Consider the following 18,660-nt stretch of genomic DNA (forward strand, 5'->3'; position numbering starts at 1 on the left):
GCCGTGTGTCGAATTTCCGGTCGCAACACTGCCGCTGTGTTGATCCCCTCGTCGGGAAGTCAGGCTGCGTCATTCCGGTTTAGTGTGCAGGTTTTTCTCACCGCGATGCAGGCTATGCGTTGTTTCTTGCAGATTGTGTGTCGAATTTTGCTGCACATGAAGTTCTTTTGCAGGAATGAAGTATTTTTTGGTCCTGAGACTTCAGGGAACAGGAGACAAGCTCTATCAAAGCCCTTGGAGAGCACTTCTCAGCACAGCCAGAGGGCAGCAAGGCAGCAGGGCAACAGCAAGGCAGCAGTCCTTCTCAGAAAAGCAATCCAGGTGAGTCCTTTGGGCAGCCAGGCAGTTCTTCTTGGCAGTTTGCAGGTTCTGGTTCAGGGATTGTTCACCAGTGGGTTCTTGTACAGAAGTGTCTTGTGAAGTAGAAGTGTCTGAGTTGGTAGGGTCAGAGACCCTGCTTAAATACCCAAATCTGCCTTTGAAGTGGGGGAGACTTCAAAGAGTGGCTTAGAAGGGCACAAGGTCCCCTTTCAGTTCCAACCTGTCTGCCAAGGTCCCAGTAGGGTGTGTGGCAGTCCTTTGTGCGAGGGCAGGCTACTAGCCTTTGAAATGTAAGTGTCAGGCCCTCCATCCTCCCAGCCCAGGAAGACCCATTCAATATGCAGATGTGTGCAAGTGTGACCGAGCATCCTGTGTTTGGGGTTGTCTGAGTGAATGCACAAGGGAGCTTTCAACCAGACCTAGCCAGACGTGGCTTGGAAGGCACAGAAGGATTTGAGAGTAGAGAAATGCTCACTTTCTAAAAGTAGCATTTCTAAAATAGTAATATAAAATCCACCTTCACCATTAAGCAGGATTTTGTTTCACCATTCTGGTCATACTAAATATGAACCTGGCTACTCCTTTCAGATCAGGATCTACCACTCAAACAGTATATAAGGGTAGCCCTAATGCTATCCCATGAAAGGAGCAGGCCTCATAGCAGTGTAAAACGAATTTAGGAGTTTTACACTACCAGGACATGTAGAACACACATGTTCATGTCCTGCCTTTTACCTACATAGCACCCTGACCTATGGGCTACCTACAGCCTACCTTAGGGGTGACTTATATGTAGAAAAAGGGGAGTTTAAGGCTTTGTGTTTACTTTTGAATGCCAAGTCGAAGTGGCAGTGAAACTGCACACACAGGCCCTGCAATGGCAGGCCTGAGACATGGTTAGGGGGCTACTTATGTGGGTGGCACAACCAGTGCTGCAGCCCACTAGTAGCATTACATTTACAGGCCATGGGCACATGTAGTGCACTTGACTAGGGAATTACAAGTAAATTATATAAGCCAATTGGGTACGAGACAATGTCACCATGTTTTAAGGAGAGAGCACATGCACTTTAACACTGATTAGCAGTGGTAAAGTGTGCAGAGTCCTAAAGCCAGCAAAAATTAGGTCAGAAAAGGAGAGGAGGGGAGGCAAAAAGTTTGGGGGTGACCCTGCAGAGTGGCCATTTCCAACAATTATCAAGCATCAATTTCGGACTAATCTGATTAACCTTTGTCCTTTAATGCCCCAAACATTTCTGCTGTATTCTCCACGTTCAAGAAACCCTGCAGATCAATAATAGAAGTAAGAATTTCATGTTCTTGTGCTTAAACAGAGTGAAAAACAAGATGGCTGCACCTATGTGAGCCGCTTGCTGCCGTTCGTGCCTGAGTTTGAACGCAAGTACATACTTTGCATTGCGTGTGATGTCAAACGCAACACGAATGGGTGCAACTGAGAACTCCGCCTGCTTGCGAAACTCCTCTAGCATGGTGGAGTTTTTTAGCCACTTTGAGGAGTTCCGCATAGTGCGACTCCCCGCACTCCATCCAGGTCTAGCTTTATGCCGCTGTATTTTGACTTCAGATTAAAATAAGTGGCAATCAGTACAGGCTATTGGAACATCAGTCCTGATTCTTGTGAACTTCAAGGATGTTCCAGAAACAGAGCATGTAGCTAATCTAGACTACATCTGCTGCAATTTATGGCATCCATGGCCAGCAAGCCTAGCCCATGGGATTCTAGGGATCACTTAAGTTCAGTGGCTTTATCATCCGAGACAGGCCTTGAAAACTGTATCTCATACTCACTATGGTGAGTCATACATTTTCAGGGTAAGCTACTATTACGATCTGCGGGCCCATCCTAGCAAGAGAGATCAAACTGGCAAGGAAGGGGTGTTCTGCTCATTCAGAAAGTAAATTGGTAATTAAATATGTCTTTAACTCCTCTCGCATTTGCTATGAATTCAAAGACAAAGGTTAAGTGTCAGCTTATGTTGTCTTACAAATTACTGCCTGTTTTATCCTGGCCATTGGAGTTTACTTTTCTTTCTCTGACTGCAAAGTTAGAGGATTTTTTAAAGTGAACTGTCCAACAATCATGCTGGGTATAGCGAGTGTGAAATGAAAGGCTGTAGGATTTTTTTGTAATTCCTATGTGTGATAGAAACAAAGATTTTAATAGGATCAAAATAAATCAGAACACTTTACATGGTGTGGTTCAAATCATAAATATTTGCTGGAACCCTATTTCCACACATTGTACATAATATAGGGCCAGATGTATAAAAAGATTTTGCATTCGCAAAATGTGCGACTCGCAAAAATAGGACATTTGTGAATGTTAAATCACCTTTCACAATGTCTAAAAGGCATTCGCAGGCCAATTTTACAGAACCGCAAAATTAGTGATTCCCTAAATTTGCGACTCCATTTTGCGAATCGCAAATTGTGATTTCCAAATAGGTAATCGCAAATTCAATGTATGAACCATTTGCATATTCACAATGGTCGCAAAATGGGAATTTTGCATGTGCAACTTACCACCAACTTAAATCAGATGGTAATCAGGTGCAACCTATATAAAGAGGCCCAGAATGCAGCAGCGCTTTCAAACAATGGCTGCACTCTACGGCATAACGAGGAGAATGAGGATCCTGGCATGTTTGAGAAGGGGGAAGAGGAGACAGTAGCGCATTTTCAGAGTGCGCGTCAGATTGTTTGACCAAACATAGGAGGAGATTTATGAGAAGTATAGGTTGAATTCTGCATGATATTAGACCCAATAGCAGATTTGCAACCACAATTGCAGCGACACACACACACAGAACCAATGCAATACCCACTCATGGTCAAGTGTTATGTTCCCTGCACCTCTTAGTCTCAGGAAGCTATCAGGGTTTAATATCTGCAGATATAGGTGTGTCACTAAGTGCACCCTCAAGCTTCTTCCATGCATTTCTGGATACAATGTTAACTAAAATCAATGAGCACATCAAATTCCCCAACACCCCACTGGCCTTACAGCTCACAAAATTGAAATTCTATCAGGTAGCCCAATTCCCACACGCCATTGCTGCATTGCTGGGACACATGTCGCAGTCTGTCCACCATCAGCCAATTAATATATATATATATATATATATATATATATATATATATATATATATATATATATATGTATTCAAGAAAACTGGTGCATTATAATCGCACACCAAGGGCTGCACATCATCCAAAATGAGCTCGTAAAACAGTAGAGTCAAAAACCACTTATGAATAATTTCATTGGCTGCTATTTATTGAAAAAGGTTTAAATGCAGGTAAATTCGACCCGCATGAAATGGTAAAAAAGCACAAAAAGGAAATCAATAATGTGCCCACCATGAACAAACACACACTGTCCCAACCAGATGTCAACGCGTTTCGGCAGAAGCCTTCAACAGGACATTGGCAGACATTTTTACACCCAACTATTTAAACCATATAGTCCTTCTTTGTTGTTGACTGCATAGCTCGAGGGAAGTGCAAACAGAGCGGCCATTTTGTAACGTAGCAATTCTAAGTTTGAAGGTTAGAGACTAATAATCCTGTGCTTTGATGAGATAAAAACTTCAAATATAACATTGTATATTTCTTTCATGTTATACTGCAATATCACATATATGATCTGATCGCCTGTAAATGCATGAATAATATATAATCACAATTGATAATTGTTAAATGCAGGGAAAGGAAAGCCCCGTGTATAAGGTTTTTTTCTCTCTTTCTCTTCCTTTTTACTTTCACTCTTAATATCAACATATTATCCACTTTTTACTTAATAGTTGTAAAAGCCTGATATATAAATAAATAAATATATAAATATATGTACTATAAATTAATTACAATACAATCAATCTATATACAAGCTATAAATAAATGACTAAATAAATAGAATAAATCCAATCGATTCTAAGAAAGAGATACCAATAAAAGTTATATCCAAGACGGACAAATATATAAATGGATGTTAATAACCAAAATTCTATACAATTTATATAAATATCTCAATTACTCTTAATAACAATATCAAATTCCATTTGAAATAGATCATAATACAATTCATAAAATTAATCCTGATCCTCTGAATATTAATATACTCTAAAAAGGAAAGAATTATTATAGCCATATCACAGGCAAATCTATCATTAATTTTGAAATTGCAAACAAGACCCAACAAATTCAGCAACAGGAATATATATACACACACACCGCTAGACCCAGAAGCATATATTACAGTACAAAGGTAAATTAGATGAGTGTAACACCCTAAAGTGAATTAATATGTGATAAATAAAATAACAAAATAAACTAAATTTCAATCCGGAAATTTCATTAACCAATAAAGGATCCTAAAAAGCAATATTTTTAAATGTCAAATGAATTTCATGTTTTCTACTGGAAAAAGTATATATATAAAAATATATAAAAATGTATATATATATGTATGAAAAGAAATCTAAAATCTCACAAATGGACATGAAGCTCTGCATCCAAGTTATGACCCCAGGGGTTTTCTGTGCCTAGAAGTAAAATCATTTTAGACTCAGTTTGTCTCAAATGCGCAGTTCTGTTCCCTCCCCGGGGATGGGCAGCAATGGTTTTAACACCATAAAAGGTTAAAGAGCTGCAATTGCCTTCATGTACGTCCCAAAAGTGTTTAGCTAAGGGGTAAGATGGATCATGATTCTTGATAGCTTTGAGATGTTGTAAGAACCTGACTTTCAATTTATGAATGGTGCTGCCTACATATTTTTTATGACAACCACATTCAATCACATATACGACGTATTCAGTTTCACATGTGATACGATCTGTTATATCACAGATTTTCCCTTCAAAAGTAGTATATGTGTGAGTATTTTGTGCATATAAACAGGATTTGCAATGTCCACATTTCCAAAAACCAAGACTTTTCTTAGCTAGCCAAGACGAATTAGCTTTGGAACTTTGGAATAGGCTTCTGGTGAGATGGTCACCCAATGATTGAGTTTTACGATATGTGATATGTGGATGAGGACCTATACTGTCCTTTATAGCAGAGTCATGTCTCAAAACATGCCAATTTTTTTGTATGATGTTATTTAGATGTGAATGTTGGGAATTGAATTCCAGAAACAGTCTAGGTGAAGATCCATCATTTTGATCTTGATTATTGATGCTACCAGATTTAAAAAGCAGTTTTTCTCTGGACATGTTCAAGACCCTCAAATGGGCATCTTTGAGAATCTTTAAGGGGTACCCTCTCTCCAGAAATATCTGTGTCATAATAACAATTTCAGTATTAAAGCATTCATCGTTAGAACAAATTCTACGAGCCCGTAAAAATTTACTATATGGAATGCTCCATTTCAAAGCTTTTGGATGGCCGCTATTACCATGCAGAATTGAATTACAGGCTGTTGGTTTGCGGAAGATAGTTGTCTGTAAACTGTCCTTTTGTACAGAAATCTGGACATCAAGAAATTCTATAGTTTGGGCACTATGTTTTAAATCTAAATGAATATTAAACTCGTTGTTATTCAAGATATTAACATATTGTTTGAGGGAACCTTCATCACCATCCCAAATGAGAAAGAGATCATCAATATATCTGACCCATAGTACCACTTGTTCCATATATTTACTATTGGAGTCAGACCAAGCTATCTCCTTCTCCCACCAGCCCATATAAAGGTTAGCGTACGTGGGAGCAAATGAAGCTCCCATCGCAGTCCCTTGTTTTGCAAATAATATTGGTTGTCAAATAAAAAGGTATTGTGGGTGAGACAGAATCTTAGCATGCTAACTAGCATGTTGGTGTGTTGAAGGAATTCAATTTTACGAGTGCCCAAAAAATGACAACATGCTTGGATACCATACACATGCTTGATAGAGGTATAAAGTGCAGTCACATCCATGGTTACCAATAAATAATTGGATTGCCATGGAACATTATGGATCTTAGCTAAGAAATCATTGGTATCTCGAAGGGGCAATTAAGTGACAAAGGGACATAAGAAGAGGTCCAAAAAATGGGAAGTATTTTCTAATAGGGATGAATTCATGCTGACTATAGGTCGACCAGGGGGATGTTTTGTATTTTTATGAATTTTTGGTAGAAAATAAATACAGGGAGTTCTAGGAAACATGACTTTGAGATAAAGGTATTCATTTTGGTCAATTAGATCATTGGTGTGCCAGCTATCGAGCATCTCCCAGTAGATGGTTTGATATTCATTGGTAGGATTGGTAGTTAATTTTTGATAATGCTGTTTATTGGAAAGTTGATAATTAGCCTCCTTCATATAGCTATTAATGTCCATAATAACAATATTCCCTCCTTTATCGGAGGGTTTGATGACAATTGTATTGTTGGATTTAAGCTCATTTAGATCTTTCCAATCTGAGGCTGAAAAATTAACTCTCTGAGCTTTTTTCATTTTGATGCTTTTCCAATTATTCCGAAAATTATCAATATCATCAACAACCAATTCATAGAACATATCAATCATATTACCCATCGGTAATTGGGGATTGAATCTGCTGGAGGGTTTTAACATACTGGCAGTGGTCTGATTTGTAACAAATCCCATATCAGTCAAAATGTTGTTATCTTTACCTGTATCATTACTGGCATCATCTACACAACTTAACTTCCCAATTTCTACTAAGTCAGGTACATCATTGATATGGAACCCAGATAGAGTGTCTACATTTGTGTTGGGACCAGATGTAGTGGCCCGTGTTTTCTTAGAGAAATGTTTCAACAACCGCAACTTGCGTGTGTATTTATACAATTCTATTCTGGTATCAACATAATCCCAATGATTGTCTGGACAAAAACTTAACCCTAAGTTTAGAATACGTTCTTGATTCAAGGTTAGTTGTACTTTAGAAATATTTACAATGATATTGGGATTGTCAGATCGAAAAGTCCCCTCTAGTCTTGATATTTGTGATTTCTGCCTCTTCCCCCTCCGCGTCTTGAACCTCCTCGACTTCGTCCTCTGCCCCTGTTTGATTGTGGCGTGATTGATTGTAATAGTCTCATTTCATATATATATATACATACAGAAATCGGAAATGTAACCATTCAATGAACATACAGTCAATCTGCAATGCCTCACACATCATCACAGATTTAGTGGCCAGATTCTCCAGTAGCACACATGACTCCTTTATATTCAGGCATAGTGGAATCTACACATGGCTAAATGGTGGAGAGTTTAGAGAAGGATACTTACTTGGTATAAAACTCACAGAACAATGGAGCATAGTGTACACATGAGGCTAGTGATGACAATGACTCAATATTCACTCAAGTCATTGCAGGAGACACTGCACATGCAGTGTGGTCCTTCATCCTCACACCATACCTTAATCCAGCTACACCAAGTGAACGGCATTACAATGCTGCACATAGAAGGATGCGAAGTGTGATTGAGAGGACCTTTGGCCTGCTGAAGATTCACTTTCGATGCCTGCACAAAAGTGTTGGGGCACTACAATACAATCCTGAGACCTGCTGCGAGATTTTGGCTACATGCTCTATGTTGCACAACATCGCAACATTGAGAGGCATAAACCTGGAGCCCTCAGATACGGAATCTGATGATGATGACGACCCATTACGACCACGTCACCCAGCAGATGGATGAAGAGCAGCAGAAGGGAGACAAAGACACGCAGAAATTAAGTGCAATTATTTTTAATGTAAATAATTAAGAGGCCACGTATTGTTCCTTATTGCTACAGGTATCATTGAATTTCAGAGGAGAACATCAAAATGATAAATTTCCTATACCTTATATTTTGCCCCAGGGGTCACCGGTACTTGAGACAAAAAGGTATTGTACAATGAAGGCCAGGTACTCTAGAACTGAAGGTTTAGTGAGGTCGTTCAGCCAGAACTGCAGGAGAGGAAGGCTGTGAAGTTGAAGTTCACAGATGGTGAATTTGATGGTGCCCATAGTCCTCGCAGTTGTACCCTTTGAAGGAGACGAGGGGATGCTTAAATGTTGCAGTTGTACAGGGCCCCTCTCTCCGGAGCCAACAGCCTGCCATCACAGTACCATGGAATGGCAATCAGTTGTGCCACAGTTGGTGGAATCAAAGGATAACCAGCACTTAATGCTCACTTGGGTACTTTGTATAAGAACCAAACCGGGCCCGCTTACACCCTCTGACTTTTAGAGGCTTGCAGCATGAGCTGCCCTTCTTGAGAGGAGACTATACTGCATTGATGATGGTGGGGCCGCCAGTTGTTCCACTCATGTCTGCTGCTGCAGATGTCCATGTTCCGCTGCCTTCTTGGTGTGAGAGCTGTGGAACGAGGAGGTCAGACCCTCCCACTTCATAGGTGACCCAGGCCCAATCTCCCTGTTGGAGATCATGTCCAGGTGGTGTTGTTTAGCCCGGAGGTGCCTGCAGCATCAGATGCTGAAGGCAACGCGGCATTGCTGTCAAAATGACTTATCAGATACTAACAGCTCAACACTAGACATGTGCATAGTCTAAACAGTATTTCAGTCGGTGCTCAGTTTTGCCACTTTGTCAAGGATGCTTCTCCTGACCAATGATGCAAGTCGTAGTGCATCAATCCAGAACAGCTCAGCAGATGCACAAAACCTTATAAAGGGACATATCTCACTGTTTTTTGGGGGTAAATGAATTAAATCAATCAATTCACCCCCTCCTCTTTGCGCACACCTAATCCTACCATCTACTGTACCATCTGTGAGCTGTTACTCATATGAAAAGCTGGATCATCATAATACATGTAACATACAACATCAGTGTTAGTAGCACCATTCCTTTCAACTAATGTAGACAGGACAGTAATCTTCACATATCTATCAAAAGGCACAATCATTGTAAACCATACATGTACTACATTGGAGACCTGTAACTCAACTAGGTGAGGATAAAGTGGTGCTAGGGGTAATATGCATCTACAAATCTTTTTTCCCTATTTGTTTTCAGGAAAGGAAATCCCAGTCCAGGTATGTGGGGGGAAAGCTCTCACCTCTTTGTACAACCACATCCCTCTGAAAGAAGAAGTGTACATGAAAACATGTCATAAGTCTGTACACAGAAATAACATTTCTCTCCCTCTCGTCACTGCCCCACACTTGCAACATGAACTTCTCTAATTATACTTGAATAATAATATGCAGTAATAAATTTGAAAAACGCATTACCATCAATGTTAATAGCCAACCATCATTGTATAGCCAAGATCATAACCTATGCATCAAGTCCTTCTCTTATAGTTTAAGTGTAACATAGGACATGCATTTGGAAATTACATTGTAAATCTACCGAATATATTAATATTTCAGTTCTGTCCCTGTACCTAAAGTCCCTTTTTCATACCATCACTGAGGCATTTAATAATTGAGAACAAATAGATGCTATTGGATGGCCCTCCTAATCACATATACTAGTACCATCTTAAACGGAAATCAGCACTCAAAACATTAATAACAATGACACTCGGTAACAGTGGAATATTCACACAAACGTTTGTTACCAAACAAATGGTAACCCAAGGGTCAGGAGAAAGCAAATGTTACACCTGTATACAGCCAGTATTGGTGGAACCCAGCATTGTATCCCATTATTTTCCTTCAATACACAGAATATTTGCATTGAGGCCAGAGGGGTTGGGACCTTGCAGGTATCACCACTGTCAGAAGTCATGGTCCCTTTCTTGTACAAGCGTGATGTTGTGAAATGCAGATGTCCCTTTAAGACAAAATACAGGAAGGGCAGGAGACACACACCAGTCTTTACTCTGTGCACACCGTCTGTGGTTGTCGTGTGGCTATACTCTTGCATAGTGAAAAAACACGAAACAGGTTGCAATTCACATTTGGCACCCTTATCATCAGAAACAAAAACACAAAAGAGGATGCAATTCACATTTGGCACCCTTATCACCAGAAACATATTACTAACAGCTGTAGTGCAGTACTACATTGCACATCTTAAGGTAGGAATAACTCTGTGCTAAAATAGGTATTTTCAATACCCAAAACCAGTATGGAAAGTATATAGTTGCAATTTACCAGTGCATGAAGGCAATCTATGTCACTGTACATTATTATATATTAAGATGTACCCCCAAAAACTCGATTAATTATGAAAACATAAAACGGAGCATAGACAGACAGATGCAGAAAACACATCTTCTCATCCATGTTCGTAAACCTAGGAAAAAACATGGATAGAAAAATACTTCTCCCCCAAACAATTTTGTTAGTCATCACTATACACACGCACACACATATATATATATATATATGCAAAATACAAGCGAGAACTCTGGGTAGTTCCCAAATTTAGGTGGATGGCAGCTCCAATAAGGAGCACTCTAAAACACCAGCGACACTCTAGATTTGCTCACTGCAGATGTCTGTTTATCTAGCAAAGTTTTTAAGTATAGGATCAGCATAGTGCTATCCATGTCGAGCTAGATAGAGACAAAGGCCCTCATTACAACCCTGGCGGTCGGTGTTAAAGCTGCGGTACTACCGCCAACAGGCTGGCGGTAAAAAAAATTAGATCACGACCATGGTGAAAACGGCCAATATAGACAGCCACTTTAACACTTCGACCGCCACGGTGGTAGAAACAAACACCGCAGCGGTAACCGCCAACAGACAGGCGGAAGACAAGGTTCCACCCACTATATTACAAGAGGCCATCCGCCACCTTTTCCGGGGTGGTACCAACGACATCAAAAGCACGGCGGAAACAGCCTGTGGAACAGAAACCACTCACCTTTCAACACCCAACGAGGACCCAGGACACCATGGAGCCCGAGTTACAGGTCCTGCCCATGTTGCTTTACCTCCTCTTGTATCAGGAGCAGCAAAGACGCCGGTGACGACCACGGTGAGTACTGCACCTAGCACACAGGGGAGGGCGGAGAGAAAAGAGAGTGACACACACACAGGCAACACGCAACACCCCCACCCACACCCTCACCCACAACAACATACACACAAATACATGCAGCAACATTACATATACACCACCTCACCTCCTGGAGGAACACAAGGACAAAAGGAAATGATTGTAACAAGTGTAATCATTGAAAAATCAGATCGGCCAAATAAAAAATCAGTATATACAAATATGTACACCAACTACACAAGTCCGGATATGAATGACATCATTGTCTGTGGATCTGTGTCCCAAAATGCATGGGCGAAGCCCACACAAGATACCTGACTCAAAACAGAGAGAACACTGCAGGGGCATCAGATGGAAAATAAACAGGCACCTCAAGAGGAGGGGGAGGGGGGGCAACTCAGCCAGATGAACGGACGACGCCACTGCTCCACGAGGTGGCTACATGCCCACAGTTTGGTCCGGTCCTGGGGAGTGCAAAGCCACAGTCTCTCAAGTCTCTCCAGTGGGTGGTTTGCCCACTGCTTTATCCAGGGGAGTGCAAAGCCACAGTCTCTCAAGTCTCTTTTGCCCACTGCTTTATCCTGGGGAGTGCAAAGCCACAGTCTCTCAAGTCTCTCCAGTGGGTGGTTTGCCCAATGCCTTATCCTGGGGAGTGCAAAGCCACAGTCTCTCAAGTCCCTCCAGTGGGTGGTTTGCCCACTGCTTTATCCTGGGGAGTGCAAAGCCACAGTCTCCCAAGTGGATGTCATGCTCCACTGGTTCTGGAGGGGGCATTGTGCCCAGAGTGCTTCATCCTGCCAAGGACAGAGGTAGTGGATGTGATTCTCCACTGGTTCTGGAGGAGGCATTGTGCCCAGAGTGCTTCATCCTGCTGAGGACAGAGGTAGTGGATGTGATTCTCCACTGGTTCTGGAGAGGGCATTGTGCGGTTCTGGAGGGGGCATTGTGCCCAGAGTGCTTCATCCTGCCAAGGACAGAGGTAGTAGATGTGATTCTCCACTGGTTCTGGAGGGGGCATTGTGCCCAGAGTGCTTCATCCTGCCAAGGACAGAGGTAGTGGATGTGATTCTCCACTGGTTCTGGAGGGGGCATTGTGCCCAGAGTGCTTCACATGCAGTGTGGCAGGTCCCATTCCCTCACCTGGGTGTGTGTGCCACGAGATTGCCTGGGAACAGGTAGCATGATACACCATGGAGGCAGAGACACACTCCACCCTGCTGTGACTTCGCCTGCCACATGCAGATACAAACAGTGCTGGGTGTCGTGCCTCATGTAGGCTGTGCAGGGTCCAGGACGTCTCCTGCAGCCTCGGATAGCTGCCTATTGGGGATGATAGCCATTTCAGCTGTGGTGTTACTGTCTGAGCACATCGCGGGGCTTGTGGTGGTGGTTGCAGCGGTGTCTGTGGCGGAGGTGCTGGCGGTGGAGCATGTGCCAGCACCTGTGGAGGGACACAGCAGGATGTCTCCTGCAGCCTAGGATGGCTGCCCACTGGGGATGATGCTGGGGACTGTTGCTGAGGCAGCAGACGTGCAGGTAGCGGTGCAGATGGCGGTGCAGGTGGCGGTGTCCACCGCCGTACAGGTTGATGTTCTGGTTGACAGAAGGGGTGACTCTGGTCCCTCAGCCGGAGCCTCCGTGCCCGGTCCTGACTTGCTCTTCGCCTTGTGTCCCTTCCCCATCTTTGATGTCGCTGCTGCTCCCTTGGCACTGTCCCCATTTGGGTTGGAGGAGCCCTTGCTTGCTGGTAGGTGCGGCTTCTCCCTCCGGCATGTGGGCACCTTCTTTACCTTGGCAGGTGGCGGAATGGCCGGCTCCTTGGCCTCGCTACGTGGCACACTGGCAGCCCTGATGGGTGGCGCCTGCGATGAGACCGGAGTTGCTGGGACCACTGTGCTTGGGGATTTGGTGGCTGAGGTGCTGGGCTGGGACCTAGACAGCCTGGCCCCAGGGGAAGGACAGGGGGAGGTGTAGGGAAGAGGTCAAAGTTTGTGAGGAAGAGTTTCTTAGACACACTGGGACAGGAAGATGGAGGGGGTTTGGGAGTGGAGGAAGAGGTAGTGGTTGTAGGAGGTGGACGTTTGCTGAATTTGGGTGAAGGTGCATAGGCCGGAGGCTGTTGTGAGGTGGATGGCTGTTGGGTGGGTGTGTGTCTGCGTTTGTGTAGTTTGGGAGGAGGGCTCACATACACACTGGGAGGGGACACAGGGGATGTGTGAATGGTAGCAGGGGTGGTGATTGCACGTGAGCGGTGTGTGGTGATGGGCGTGCTGGTGATGGAGGTAGTGGCTGAGGATGTAGTGCATGCAGGTGTGAGTGGAGACGAGACAGGGAGGGAGGGGGAGGACGTGGAGGAGGGGGACACAGTGGAGGCAGTGGATGTTGGTGTGTCTGCATGGGGATGGTGCTTGTGTGAGTGCCGGTGGGATGTGTGGTGCTTATGTTTGCCATGTCCACTCTTGTGTGTTGATGAGTGTGCATGCTGGTCTGATGGTGTGCTTGGGATAGGCTGAGGTACAGGGGCTTTGCTCTGGGTGGAGGAAGTTGGAGGGGGGAGGCTGGACACAGGGACAATGGCTGCCATCAGTGCTGAGCCCAGAGCCTAAATGCTCTCCGTTGGGCCGCCTTGCCAGAATGAATGCCCTCCAGGTATGCATTTGTTTGCTGCAAATGCCTCTCAACACCCTGGATGGCGTTCAAAATGGTAGATTGCCCAACAGTGAGGGATCTCACGAAGTCAATAGCCTCCTCACTGAGGGCAGAAGGCCTGACTGGAGCAGGGCCTGAGGTGCCTGGGGCGAAGGAGATGCCCACCCTCCTCGGTGAGCGGGCACGGGAAACACTCTGAAGGGCTGCTGGGAGGGCGGTGCTGGTAGGTGGGGTGGCGGCTTTACCTGTTGATGCAGTGGGCACAGAGGTGCCCGCCACCGCAAGGGAGCTCCCATCAGAAGAGGAGTCGCTGTCGCTGGTATACGCTCGTGTCCCTGTTGTGGAGCTCCCCTCGCCCTCCGTCCCACTGGTGCCTTCAGACTCCGTTACTTCACCCTCCATGCCCATGTGGGATGCAGTTCCCTCCTGCTCCTGTGCCACTTCTCCTCTGCCAGATGATGCTAATGCATGCAAGAACAGAGTGACAAAACAAAAAGGGGGGGAAGACAGAAGAGACACATGGTCAATGCATGCAACACCACTACCGTTGGCGGACACAGCACACAGGGAGCAGCTCTATGCACTAAGCCATGCACTAACAGTGCAGGGGAAAAGCACATGCCCAAGGAGGACTCTGTCTAGACCCATTTCATGCACAGCTGGAACCCATGGGAGAGTTGCTAGGTGTAGAGGGCAAATACCACCTTTGGGGTTGGAGTGGGAATGAGGCTGCAAAACAATGGATCTACCTTTGCGTGTCTGCCCTGGCATAGGGGAACCCACAGCCCACCACCCCCACCCAGACACCTCGTCAAGCACGCAGAGTCAGCTGAATGAGAGCGTACTCACCCCCTTGTGGCTGCTGTGATGCCCTCTAGCGCACATCCAACTCCGGATATGCGACCGCCAGGATCCGGTACATCAGGGGGGTCATGGTGCGACAGGCACCCCTTCCACGTTGGGAGGCCATCCCCAGCTGGGCCTCCTTCATCTTCTTGCTCCAGCGGCGCAGGTCCTCCCATCTTTTCTGGCAGCGGGTGCTCTGTCAATGGTAGACCCCCAGGGTCCGCACTCCCTTGGCGATGGCACGCCAAATACCCTTTTTCTGGTGGGTGCTGACCTAGAGGAAAAGTGAAGTTAGAATGGATGTTACTCTCCCGTACAGTTCTTCTCACACATTGCCCACAAACCTCCCACCCTGGCCCAGACATACACACACACACACACACTATCCTCACATGCTGGCCTGTCCCCCCCAACTCTTCCATCATCCACGACACTCCATACAATCATGTGGCATCCATCATGCTCACAGTGTACTCACCTGTTTGTCTGGAGGACCGTACAGTTGTGTGTACTGGGGGAGGACCCCATCCACTAGTTTCTCCAACTCCTCCGAAGAGAAGGCAGGGGCAGTTTCCCCAGACACTGTAGCCATTGTCGCTTCCAGACACAGGTCACAGCAGCACTTGCAGCGTAGGTTCTCTCCTGTTAAAGGTCAGGTATCAAATGAGGGAACTGATAGAAAAAGGCGGTCATGTTCACGGTGGTGCGTACCGTCACCACCGGCTTACATCATCATTGGCTCCTGGAACCCATAGGTCCCAATGTTAACCAATTCTGAATTGCGCCGCGATCTTCGATCGCCTACCGCGACAGTGTACAACGCCAGCGCAGTTACCTCATTTCCCCTTGTCCCACCTTACAGGTCAGGCAGCCGCAATTTCAGGGGGCCACATGGCAGGCCAAATAACTGCGTCACACCTATTTAGGCCAGGAATACAGACAGACAAAGGCACATAGAGAAAATTTTACGTTTTTGCTAAAGAGCCTTGTGATACCTAAGTGTTGTATGACCCTCTGCTCACCGTTCTCCTCCATAGGGCACGTCCGCTGGGGCAGGTGATGAGATGGCGGCATCCTCCGGTGTACAGACCCCTGGTGGACCTGTCGACAATGGAAGACAGACACATAATTATTACTTACAGACTTGATTGTGCAACAATCCAGGAACTGTGTGCCCAGTTGGAGCCTGACCTGATGTCAGCTATCCGCCATCCCACAGGAATACCCCCTCTAGTGCAGGTCCTGTCTGTACTCCATTTCCTGGCCAGTGGGTCTTTTCAAACAACAGTAGCCATGGCATCAGGGATGTCCCAGCCAATGTTCTCTAACGTGTTGTCCAAAGTGTTGTCTGCCCTGCTGAAACACATGCACAGCTACATCGTTTTCCCTCAAATGGAGGGTTTGCCCACAGTGAAAGGTGACTTCTATGCCCTGGGGACATATCCCCAACATCATTGGTGCCATTGATGGTACACATGTGGCATTTGTCCCCCCCCTGCAGGAATGAACAGGTGTACAGAAACCAGAAGAGCTACCATTCTATGAATTCCATGGTGTGTTTGGCAGACCAGTGCATCTCCCATGTGAATGCCAAGTATCCTGGCTCAGTGCATGACGCTTACATTTTGAGGAATAGCAGCATCCCCTATGCGATGGGGCAACTCCAGAGGCACCGTATGTGGCTAATAGGTGAGCCTAAAGTCCCCACACAGTTTCATTTGCTGTCAGGGTATGGGAGATTCTCTAATGTTTGCAGTATGTCTAACAGTTGTCCCTCGATATTTGCAGGTGACTCTGGTTACCCCAACCTGTCATGGCTACTGACCCAGTGAGGAATCCCAGGACAAGAGCAGAGGAACGCTACAATGAGGCACATGGGTGAACATGAGGATAATAGAGCGCACCTTCGGCCTCCTGAAGGCCAAATTCTGGTGCCTCCATTTGACAGTAGGCTCCCTATACTACTCACCGAAGAAGGTGTGCCAGATCATTGTGGCCTGCTGTATGTTGCACAACCTGGCTTTGCGACGGCAGGTGCCTTTTCTGCAGGAGGATGGGGCTGATGGTAGTCTTGTGGCAGCTGTGGAGCCTGTGGACAGTGAAGAAGAGGAGGCAGAAGAAGAAGATGTAGACAACCGAAACAACATCATCATGCAATACTTCCAGTGAGACACAGGTAAGAATATGGAACTGCTTCCCACATCTCATACTATTGTGGGACCTAGCATAAGTCTGCCTTTTTATCTCTGAGTATGGACACTGACTTGACACTTTGGCTTTCCTTTTCACAGATCTGGGTCCCAATTTGTGCCCTCTGCTATGTTTACTCCTGGCTTACAGCTGTGTAACATTGGTATGTGAACAAGTACATTGACATTGCTAGATTCCAGAGATTTTGCAATTACACATTTGTGAAAGCACAGACTGACTCCAGATTTTTTGTTGATTCAAGGGTGTTTATGTCTGTGCAAATAAGTGGAGGGGTGTGTGAAATGGGCTGTTATGATGGTGGAGGAATGTCCATGGCAGAGTCCAGTCTCTTGGTTTCACAGGTGCATTGTCCAATGGGGCATGGGAAGTGGAACTATGGTAGTTTAAGGTGGACAGGGTGGCAAAGTGGGACAGAATGGTGACATTCAGGAGGGTCTTATTTCCTGGCAGGGGTCTTGGCAATGTTCTCTGTCTTGTTCCTGGATCTCAGGGACCGTTTGCGGGGTGGCTCTCCTTTTGCAGTGGGTGGGGTGCTGGTGGCCTGTTGGTCCTGTGGTGGTGCCTCCTGTCCACTAGCGCCGGCGGAGGTGGAGGGCTGTTCATCATCCAGGCTAGTGTCAGGAGCCCGTTGGTGTGCCACTGTGTCCCTCATGGTGTTGACAAGGTCTGCCAGCACCCCTGCAATGGTGACCAGGGTGGTTTTAATGGACTTCAAGTCCTCCCTGATCCCCAGGTAGTGTTCCTCCTGCAGCCCCTGGGTCTCCTGAAACTTGGCCAGTACCGTGCTCATGTTCTCCAGGGAATGGTGGTATGCTCCCATGATGTTGGAGAGTGCCTTGTGGAGGGTTGGTTCCCTGGGCCTGTCCTCCCCCTGTCGCACAGCAGTCCTCCCAGCTTCCCTGTTATCCTGTGCCTCTGTCCCCTGAACCGTGTGCCCACTGCCACTGACCCCAGGTCCCTGATTGTCTTGGGTTGGTGGGTTTGTCTGGGGTCCCTGTAGTGGTGGACACACTGCTGATTGACGTGTCCTGGGGACAGAGGGATGGGCCCGCTGGGTGGGTTCTGTGGTGGTGTTTCCTGAGGGGGGAGGGTCTGTAGTGGCTTGTGACAGTGGCAGGGGTACAGACTGTCCAGAGGACCCTGATGGGCCGGGCTGGTCATCTTGATCCAGGCGTGCAGAGCTGCTGTCATCACTGTGGGCCTCTTCTGTGGAGGGACTGGATATGTCTGGCACCTCCTGTCCGGTGATGTTGGGTATGGGTCCTGTTGGGGTGTAAATGCATAGTTTCAGTGTCTGTGTGTGCCATCTTGTGCATTGGGTGAGGTAACCTCTACTCCTGTGCTTGCATTATTGTGTTAGCCCTTTTGTGATAGTTTGTTTGCGGTCTGTGTGGGTATCTGTACTGGACATGCTTTGGTGATGGGGGTTCATGCATAGGTGTTGCATGCAGGGCTTTGGTATTGGGATTTGTGGGTTGTGATAGTGGGGCATATGTGAGGTGTTGGAGTGATGGGGGTGAGGGTAGGGGTATGTGATGGCATGCAGGTGGGGTGGGAGGATATGGTAAATAAGATATGACTTACCATAGTCCAGTCCTCCTGCTACTCCTGTGAGGCCCTCAGGATGCAGTATTGATAAGACTTGCTCCTCCCATGTTGTTAGTTGTGGGGGAGGAGGTGGGGGTCCACCGC

The sequence above is a fragment of the Pleurodeles waltl genome, chromosome 12 (genome assembly GCF_031143425.1).
Source record: "Pleurodeles waltl isolate 20211129_DDA chromosome 12, aPleWal1.hap1.20221129, whole genome shotgun sequence".
NCBI classification, from domain to species: Eukaryota; Metazoa; Chordata; class Amphibia; order Caudata; family Salamandridae; genus Pleurodeles; species Pleurodeles waltl.